The sequence below is a fragment of the Strix uralensis genome, chromosome 5 (genome assembly GCF_047716275.1).
Source record: "Strix uralensis isolate ZFMK-TIS-50842 chromosome 5, bStrUra1, whole genome shotgun sequence".
Classification (NCBI taxonomy): Eukaryota; Metazoa; Chordata; class Aves; order Strigiformes; family Strigidae; genus Strix; species Strix uralensis.
The window spans coordinates 64,543,371-64,553,696 of NC_133976.1; positions in this window are offsets into that span (position 1 = coordinate 64,543,371).

A 10,326-nucleotide genomic window follows, 5' to 3' on the forward strand; every position below is an offset into this window, starting at 1 on the left:
TGCAGGCGCCAGCTCTGCATGGGGACTAGCTGCGCACACACAGCTGAGCATGCGTGCTGCTAGGGCTACATAGGTGTGAGCACACACGTGTGTGCATGTTTGTGGAGGAGCTGGACAGGTAAATAGCATACAGAAAGTTTGCATCACCAGCTGATGAACAGGAGGGAAATCTGTCTCACCAGGGAGCTGGGAGCAACCAAGTGCCTGTCCCTACGTGCGCAGTGAGCAGGCAGGTAGGATCTCATCGAGCTGTGGCTCCCCTGGGGATTACTGGCACGCAGAATGTACCTTGATGAACCCACGCAGCACCATGCACACAACTGGCATGTTTCATACACCAGCTGAATCAGATTAAATAGGTGTATTTCAGTGGGAGGAAGTTGAATACGTCCATGGAAAGTATGAAATTAACACAAATAAAAATTCAAGTTAATATCCTGGGGAGCCAAAAGGAATCCTGTCTCTTTCCAAAAGTCGCAAAAGCACAGCTAGGCATATTTTATCATGAGGCAAACAGGGACCAGTGATGAGGACTTGGTGCTTCTGCACCGGTACTGGTAGTGCATGGAACTGAACATGTGCTGAGTGAGTTTCCAGGGCTGCAAGTTATCCATACCAGGATGATTGTTTATGTTACTGTCATGGTTTGAGCCCAGAGGGCAACTGAGTACTGCAGCTGCTCACTCACCACTTCTCCCTCTGGAATGGGAAGGAGAAAATAAAGCAAAAGACTCTGGAATGGAGATAAGGACAGATTCACCCATTATGGTCACAGGCAAAAGACACAAAGAACATCAATTTAATTCAAACACTAACAGCAACACTTAACAGAGTAGGACAGTGAGAAGCATTACCACATCTTAAAAACACCTCTCTCCACCCTTCCCTTCTTCCTGGGCTCAGCTTTGCTCCCAATTTCTCTACCCACCTTCCCCCCAGTGGCACAGGGGGCAGGGAACAGGGGAGGTGCAGTCAGTCCCTCTGCTCCTTCCTCCTCAGGGGGAGGACTCCTCACACTCTTCCCCTGCTCCAGCATGGAGTCCCTCTCACAGAGACAGTTCTCCATGATCTTCTCCGACATGAGTCCTTCCTACAGGCTGCAGCTCTTTTAAGATGCTCCGGCACGGGTCACCCCAACGTGTTGCAGTCCTCCCAGAGCGGAAATACAATAACAGGGGCCTCTTCCCACAGAGTCCGGGCCTTCTTCAGGTACAGCCACCTGCTCCAGTGTGGGGTCCTCCACAGGCTGCAGGGCGGCATCTGCTCCACCAGTGACCTCCATGGGCTGCAGAGGTGGTCTCAGCTCTGGTGCACCTCCCCCTTCCTCCTCCTTTCTTCCACTGAGCTCGGTGTTTGCATCAGTGTCTTCCTTGCAACACTTCCTCACATCTCCAAATCCTCCTCCCAGATTCCCCTTCTTAAATACATTATCACAGAGGCATGGCCACTGTCACTAATTGGCTTGGCCTTGGCCAGAGGCGGGTCTGACTTGGAGCCCGGGGAGCTTTGAGAAGCTTCTCACAGGGGCCACCCTCTGTAGCGCCCCCCCCCACCCCCTCCGCTACCTAAACCTTGCCACACACACAAACCCAGAACAGTTACCTAAAAGAGAGAGAGATGTCTTATTTTAGACATGTGGTCACTGCACTTTGTCCATATGTTAGCTCATGATGATGCTTGGGGACAGCACACCAACAGAAGTGTTGTTGTTTTTCCTGGAATACTCTAAAATTTTTCTGCAGCTGAATCCAGTCCTGGCAGAGTCTCTTGGACACTGGTGGGGCTCCCCAGGGGCTCACTCACGGAGGTGCCAGCAGGACTGGTGTCTGTAGAGTTAGACAGTGAATATGAAGCCTGTGCATAGGAAGGAGCAAGAAGAGGTGGGTGGTGAGCAGTCCGGCACCAGAGGCAATGCCGGCAGCCATGCGTTCAGCTGGGCCGCAGTGCACGCGTCCTCACAAGGGAAGACTGCAGGAAGCAGGAGGCTGCCACGACGCCTGTGCTTAGCTCATGCCAGAGGAATTACTCAAAAGCTTAGGGGTAAGCAGGTGCTTAAATGCTTTGCTGGCCCGGGGGCACAAGTGCATACAACCTGATGCATTGCCCTCCTATGAGCCTGGAGCTGCATCAGGGCTACTGAAACCCTTCCTCTGTGTGTGCAGCTCCATGTCCCCACTGTCACAGGGACACCATGAGGACACGTGGGCTTGTGCTGCTGCCCCACCAAGATCAGTGGGAATAGCATAAATGGGGCAGCCAGTCCTGTCCCCACCATTTGGCTATGTATTTTTTTTATTTTCCTTCCCATAGAGGAGTCAGTTCCAGCAAATGACAGGAGCAAAGCATTGGGAGGAGCAGGGCAGGCAGGAAGAAGTCATCAGATGTTGGGGAAATCACCAGCTAAGATGCTTTTGAATGCTGTAGAGCAGTTCAGGGGGGAATAACCAAAATGTAGAAGTACTTGGAGAGGATCTTACGCATGCTGAGAATAGCATCAAGGAAATCTTTCCTTTGACATATTGGCAATGTCTTCTGAGAAACTACTCTATTTCCAGCTCTTTATGGCACTTAACAGCAATGAACTATGTCTTCTATATTAATAAATTATGATGTCACTTTGTTTTATGGATTAAGAAATATCCTCTTCAGTTATTTATATTACTAAATGTATGAAAGAAAACTAGAAACAAAGTGATCTCAGACTCCTGCACACATAACTCTCATGCTACATCCATAGAGCAAGATTAAGATATATTGTTCAAAAAAGGAAAAGAAACTAGAGGTGAAAAACCTGAAAAAACCTTCTGCCCTTGTCACATTGCTTACTGTACTGTGTTTTCATAGCTTCTCACCAAGACGTTTTGTCACCATCATCCACTTTTTTAAACATCCTTATGATAACTTGCACTCACTGGTGTACCTTGTTGCTCAATCTCAAAGCCACATACAATTATATTTAACCACAGCTTTGAGAGGGGTGGGTGTTTAAGGATTATCACCAAGGTCAGATAGGGAAGCACTGGCAAAGCTGAGAACACATGGTTTACTGATGCCCAGTTGAATATCTACCCTAATAGTAAGTATCAGAGTTAAATGAAGTTAAATTTTCTTTCCTTTCTGCCCATCCATTTCCCTAGTTCGATGCCACAGATCTTTACTGTGGTTTTTCCCTCAGGAAAATCCCTGGTTTTAGCAACTGAATTTGTGCTGGCAGCTAGATTTACGGTCGTTGTCTTCTAAAAAGGGCCAAAATCCAACTTCTTTATTTATGCCGACAGTCACATTGGTTTCAGGGGGTGTAATTGCCTGAGGAGGATGAACAGGATTTAACCTAAAGTCAATAAATGAACAAGCACTTACCTTATAGCCAATAACAGCTCTTGCTTATCTCCTGGCCCAAGAATCTCTCTTAAAACAGGTGCCTAAATATCTTTCTGCACAGCAAGTATTTCAAGAATGAGGCCACGGTCCATGGGCAGCGGGCTGAATATCTCCTACAGGGTATAGGTGGCAAATCCACTTGGGCCCCTGCCTCCTGCATACCCTTTGAAAATCCCAGTTGTATGGCTGGTGTCCAGAGTCCTTAAGGCAGGAGAAGTCTAGGCCAGTGCAAGGGACATCTTCTGTACAGCGATCAAAAGGTTTGGGTATGAAGATATGAAACGTGGTCAACATAGACCAAAGTTTGCCTTCTCACAGCTGTTGAGTCCGGAGTAGCTGCATGACTTGGAGCACTTGTATTTTCCAAGGAAACCAAAGACATCAGTTGCCATCTGCCCTGGTCACGCTGGGACAGGGAGCCTCTCCTGGGCTGGGTACAATGTGCCTACACAGGAAGGCACCATCCCCATGGTGAAGGGCAGCAGGACCCGGTCCAGCAGGAGCAGCTTTCAGCCGCCTTCTGCTTTGCTGCTCCTGCTGTTTGTATGGTTATTTGAGTAATATAGAAATCGGATGAGAGCTCACCTGCTTTTACTGGGACAACTTTGGGACTTTGGTGGATGCTAGCCATTGACGGACCAGGACATCGATTCAGGACATCGATGGATGCTAGCTAATAAAGACAGTCACTTGTCATTGTAAAAAAAATACATATTGCATACTTAAAATCATATATGTCATGTCTAATCTCTGCAGCAATACACAGTTATATAGAGAAAAAAGTTATACACATTGAAAAAATTGGGGATGGGGATATTGTTGTTTTGAAATTATTAAATGGTGTGTACAAGAGGGAAAAGGTTCTTCTACTGTGGCTAGCTTTCCCTGCAGTCAAACATGCACATCTTTACATGCTGGGAAGTTTAACAGGAATGGAGAAAAGCAGCAGATGAAGGACTGATCTTCCATAATTATTATCTGAACAAGATTGTAGTTGCTGATTCCACTTGGCATTAACAATCAAGTATAAAACAGCTGTGAAAGAATTCACAGCACCGGCAAGCAAAGAGAAACTAAAAAAAATACTTTTTTAGAAATTGAAAGATTAAACAAAGACAGTGAAATAACACTACATTTTCTTGAGTAATAGATCTTCTGGATGTCACTTGGATTTTCTCGGCAACACAAGAATAATCATTACCCTTTTAAGCCCAAAGGCCCTGATTAAGTATGTTCTTAAATTAAGCACATGCTTGAATACCCCCTTCTGCATGAAGATGTTTTTTGATTCGAGCCCAGCTACCATCTCTCGTGTGGCATGCAGTTGTAATTTAGTGTCCTTTACACAAAATGAGTCATGCTGCACAGCTTTTCCATAGCCAGATACTGTCCTTTGTAAAACATTGCCTGCTCTTGTTCCTCCATTTGCCAAAAGGCAGCGCAAAACGAGTGATGATGACAAGTCAAACAGCACACACAATGTCAGACATAGAAATGGCAAGATCTGGGCTGCAACTTTCCAATGACACAGTCTTTCCTATTTCTTCTCCTACCCACGAGGACACACAGGATTGCATAGGACTCCAGAAACATTGGATTTTTCTCCACTGCGATTTTCACACTGGAAATAAAGTGGGTTTGGCGTGGTTGAACCCACACAGACACACAGACACACACTCCCACATAATCACATTTATACAGATATTTCTTTAAGGCATCAGCAGTCTGGGCAAGCACCAATCACAGGGTTGCAGCACACAAATCCAGAGCAGCAGAATTAGCAAGGAACAAAGGCTTGGACAGGGCTCCCCGCATCGCCCCAAGGACTGCGGGGAGTTTGGCTTCCTTTGCCCCAAGAGCAGCTCCACAAAAGGCTGCTGACCCAGGAACCCCCTCATAGATGCCATCCCCAGTGTGACAGCTGGGGCCAGGAGGGAGCCAAATGTGCCGCAGCTGGCCAAAGGCTTACCCACACATCAAGTCAGTCTGGGCTATGGAGAAGCCAAGACCCTGCCTCATCCTCGCTCCTTTTTCCTCTGCTCCTCTCACCCTGTAGCAAGCCATGGACTGCAGAGCTGGATTGAGTAGTGCTGATGCACCATCAAGTAGCCAAAGTTCAGCACACCAGTGATCTGCTAAATATCAGAGGGTTTCCCATTAAAATAAATGATGAAAGACTGAAAGCAGAGGTTTGAAGTCAGCCACTGTGATTTCTGAAGACTTGACACCCATTGGCAGCAGATAATAATAATATCTAGCTCTTGAAAGTGCTCTTAAAAGACAAGGTCAATTAGAAATGGGTCTGACACACGTAATTCAGGTTGGATTCTGACATGGCCATTTTTAAAGTTCAGGTCATCCGGAGATGAGGCTTGTTTTCAACATGCTCTTTTGAGGCCAATTCACGTTGTTTTGTGTGTCTGTAGGCTCTGCTGTGAGTGCTGGGCTGGGCCAGATGACCTCCAGTTCAACCCACACTATTCTTTGTGTGTACTCCATGTGCTCTTTTGGCATTACTAGGGATAAGGTATGAAGCACTTCAGGTTAACGGGATGGGCTGACAGATGTGGAAAGAACAGGAGCTGTTTTATAACAGGTTACTCCACACTCAGAGGCTATGTATTTAACAATGCGCCTTACTTCCTCCAGCCATCACATCTGACCACGAGGTAAAGCTGTGCATACAAAAGAAATCAGGTGTTCCTTCAGATTAAAAAGAAATCATGTCTTGCAACCACCACAATGACTATGCTACACCAATTTAAATTCCTAAATCTTTGCTTTTGCTAAAGCTCCCTCAGGTCCCTGCGCCTAGAGCTCCTCACCTCCAGCTGTGGTTCCCTGAATACAGATGGTGGCCCAGGCATTTACAGGGGTCTCCTACAGAAAATTTACCAGTAGTTAAGCTGCCCATAATGATCTGACTGTTTCTGTCTTGGCTTCTACTCTTATGGCAGGTTCTTTGGGGTGAAAGTCATATTTTATTGCGTTTGTGCATGAGACCTGGAGAGGGTCCTTAGGTGCTACAACCAACAGTCCCTCAAAATTGGGATGGAGCGGTAAGAGGTGAGAAGCTGTGATACTACAAGAAAGTAAAGCTAACTCCTGTGGCTTGGTGTACACACTGCCATGCTCTGGCAAGTATTTCATACCAGCCCAGAGTCCTCTGCATCTCACTGAACAGAGTTAAGGAATTTGAAAATGAGGGATGACTAGTTTACAAACACTCTGTGTCCTTTCCAAAGCTGGTCCTCATCCTTCAAAGTATATTTGAAGAGTACATTGTCAATCAAAATACATTGTTAATGAGGTACTATGGCCATTACACCTTCTCACCAGGTGTTAATTATTACTTGGTTAAACAGAAGCAAATCCTCTTACTCATGTTCTTGTCGAGGATAATGATTAGGTCTGTTCCGTGTATGTGCACACACACATGCATGTGCACGCACACGTGCAGGGCTCAAGCTGCCACCTTAGACAATACACGGAAGTGCCAGGAAACCTGCCTGTGGCTTTACACTGGGACACAGGCACCGTGGGCAGCAGAGGGAAGGGCAAGGGCTCAGGCTCCTGCTCTTGCTTGTCATTAACAAGAAGGATCAAATGAAAGAGCTTGACCCCGCAAGAGGAACAAAGCCTCTGCAGCAGCAGTGCTGCAGCCACATCCATCACTCACGCCCTTATATGAATCAGCCCAGTTAATAATTATTTTACTGCTCCCATAACAAAATTGTTTTAATTTAAAGGCACAGGTCTCTATTTCCAAGTGAAGTCAATGCTCAGGGGTCCCAACGGCATGTGCCGCCTGCCACAGGGTAGTGCCCAGGTAGTGCCTGTGCCCACGTCCCTGGCTCAGCAGGCAGTGAGGTTGAATTATCCCAAAACTCTCCCTCTAGGAAAAAACCCACCAGCCCCTCTGGGGTTTTTCTCCTGGGGCGGGGACCTATGCCGTGGCAGTACAGTGGCAGCCCTGCTGGGGGCACAGCCAACACAGCTGGCAGCAGCATTGCCCTCATGGGCTGCCGGTCAACATTTTACCTTGTAGAAACTGCAGTTGCCTCTCCCCGGTCCCAGCAGGCAGCCCTTCACCGGTACTTGCAAGACATGGAGGGTAAGCAAGCAGAGGGGAAGCCCAGCTAAGAGTTTTAGGTGTAGGACTCTGAATGTCTCTGTACAGGGTGAGGATTGGATGAGGAAGAAAAGCAAGGCATGGCTCTCACTGTTCAGTGCTCTTGTTTCTTTCACACACCCTCCTCAAACACAGAGCTAGGAGCCCACAGAAAGTGGCAGGATGGACTGAAGAAATCCTGCCAAGTGGAAAGATGATATTTAAAATCTGTCTAAACTCTGGCTTCGTTCAGCTCTGACTCCCAAGCTCTGACTACGCGGGTGGGACTCATAGCCAAGATGGAGGGATCAGCAGTGCAGGAGCCAAGGAACTTTCCTTCATAACAGTGGGTGCCAAACATGCTCAGCTTGTCCCTTGCAGTCGATGCTTTGTAATGAAACTAGAAAGGCCTTTTTTTCAAGAGGCACATGAAAAAAAGTGCTTCTGAGTTGGTGTAATGCTACCAGCAGCTCTAATAAGGTGCTTTCTCCAAAGATCCAGGACAAACTTTGTGGTGCATATGCATATGTATCTCATTTTTCAGACTTTCTGGCATTTACAGACACTCAGGGCTTTGTTTCTGCAGCTGGCTTAAGGTCTCCCGCTGGCACTTGGGTAGTCTCACTATGTTATTCACTGCTCCAGCTGCACTCCAAGGTCTGATGTACTCACAGGCACTGCAATTGCCTCAAATACACATTTGGGTCCCCTGGAAGTCACCAGTAGGAATTTGCTGAAGCTGTCTGTCTTTCAAAATCAAACTGGTGCGACTTTCCTCCAACCAGGCCCCACCATAAGTGGTGGCTTTTCTCAGAGTTGCCTTTGGAGCCCTGGAGCACCTGAGCGCTGGAGCTGATGTCTTCAGCCCAGCCAAAGTTGCTGACCTTGGTGTGGCCAGGATTTTCCCCTACCTCATGGCTGGTTTGAAAATGGAGCCCATGATCTTCCCTGGAGACAGGAGACCTGAGTATGTCAGGGTTCATTTTTTCCAGTCTCCTTCTGAGTTTGTCTTAACAACTGTAGGGTTGACTAGATGCTGGGCCATAATCTTCTGCCTCACAAAGAGCTGGTTACTGCCGGAAATCAGTATCCCTTTTCTTCCTGCATTGCTGCATTGATGTAAACCATCTATAAATCATCTCCGTAAAAGACCAAAGGTGCCTGCTCTTTATCTGAGGCAAAACAGAGACCTGAGGCTCAGACCAGAGCTGCATAACAGCAGATTCGGGACTCTTGACATCTGTCCACCTCTTCCCTGAAACAGCCACCTGGCACTTGTCTCTGCACTCCACCTCTCCTTGGAGTTGGTTTTCCTCTGATCAGCAATAACAACATGGCTTTGTGTCCTTCATTTTCTCAGACTGGTGACCTTTTATGTGAAAGGGTTCTTGAGGACATGGGGCTTTCTGCATTGCCAGAATTATTGCATGTGCTACACCAGATGTTGAAGAATATTCCCTCCCATCCAAAGTTACCCTGAGTATTATATTTTCTTGGTTTAGCATTGTTATGAAATGTCAGTGCTTCGCAACTTCTCTGACTCTCTTTTGCAATGTCCCTGAGGGAATGCAACCGCTTTTAAAGCACTGGTTGGGTCTGGCAAGCCCTATGGACTTGCGTCATCCTTTCTTCTGGAAGAACCTCAACCATTCCTGCAAGATAGGTGAGACATAGCATGATGGGAGATGAAAGCAAGATATGCTCAAAGCGGATCTGGAAAGCAGTTGCTAGTGGAATTGTCTGAGGGCTGTTTGGGGACAGCTTTTAGTTAATATTTGCCTGTTGCACTAAAAGAGGGAGGAGTGCATCGTGAAATTTCCTGATGACACAGACATGCGAGTGCCTGTCAATACACAAGAGGCCCCAGCCTATCAAACAGGAAGAACTGCATGACCTTGAGGATGGGAACAATGGGAATAGGATGAAATTCAATTGTGCCAAATGTAAGGTTTAGCACGTAAGGCTGAAGTGTCAGAGTTTCTCCGGGAAAATAAAAAGTCTCAAGCGCCTTGGCTGGTCACAGTATTATTACGAAATGGCAGCACAGCATGGCCATGGAAAAAGGTAAATGTGACCAAGTATCAAGTATTTCCAACATGGGCCTGAAAAGTATTAATGAGAACAAGTACTGGTGGACCCTGTGAGGAGGCTGCATACAACTTCATTCACCTCTATTTGAGAAAGATGAATTGAGACTGGAGCAAGCGTAATCGAGTTTTGGTAGGGTGTTTGGTGGGGGGCTGGAGACCCTACTTAACAACAGGAAACTGAAAGAGATTGCCTTGTTCAGCCTAACAACATTAAAGTTTAGAGAGGACATGACTGGTCTATAAATACCTTGTGTTAAACTTAAAACAATGTTGGCACAAGGACAAATGGATACAAATGGCCATGAGTACATTTAGCCTGGAAACCAGAGGAAGGTTTCTAACCATTGGAGCAGTGACGCTGGGAACAGCAAGAAACATAGCTTGCTGTAAGACACTGCACTATCAGTTTTTGAATTTCACTATTTGACATGGTTGATTGAGATGATTTAGTCATGCAGGAAGCACCTTCCCTTCCAAATCCCCATTATAGGCACTCTTTTGGCTCCCTCTTGTTCATACAGTTGCACTAACTGAGCCACAGGAGGAGGCAAGGCTCTCGGCCCCCTGCCTAGCTGTTTTAGGGCTTGGTATAATCTAACTCTAAACTTAGTGGCAATTACCTCGATTTCATGCCTTTCTTACCAAATAAACCAGAGACTTACATCAGTAACCAGGTTTGGGTTTTTTTTTTTTTTGGTTAATACTTTGTACTTATATAGCATCTTTCATCTTTCAAAGTGCTTT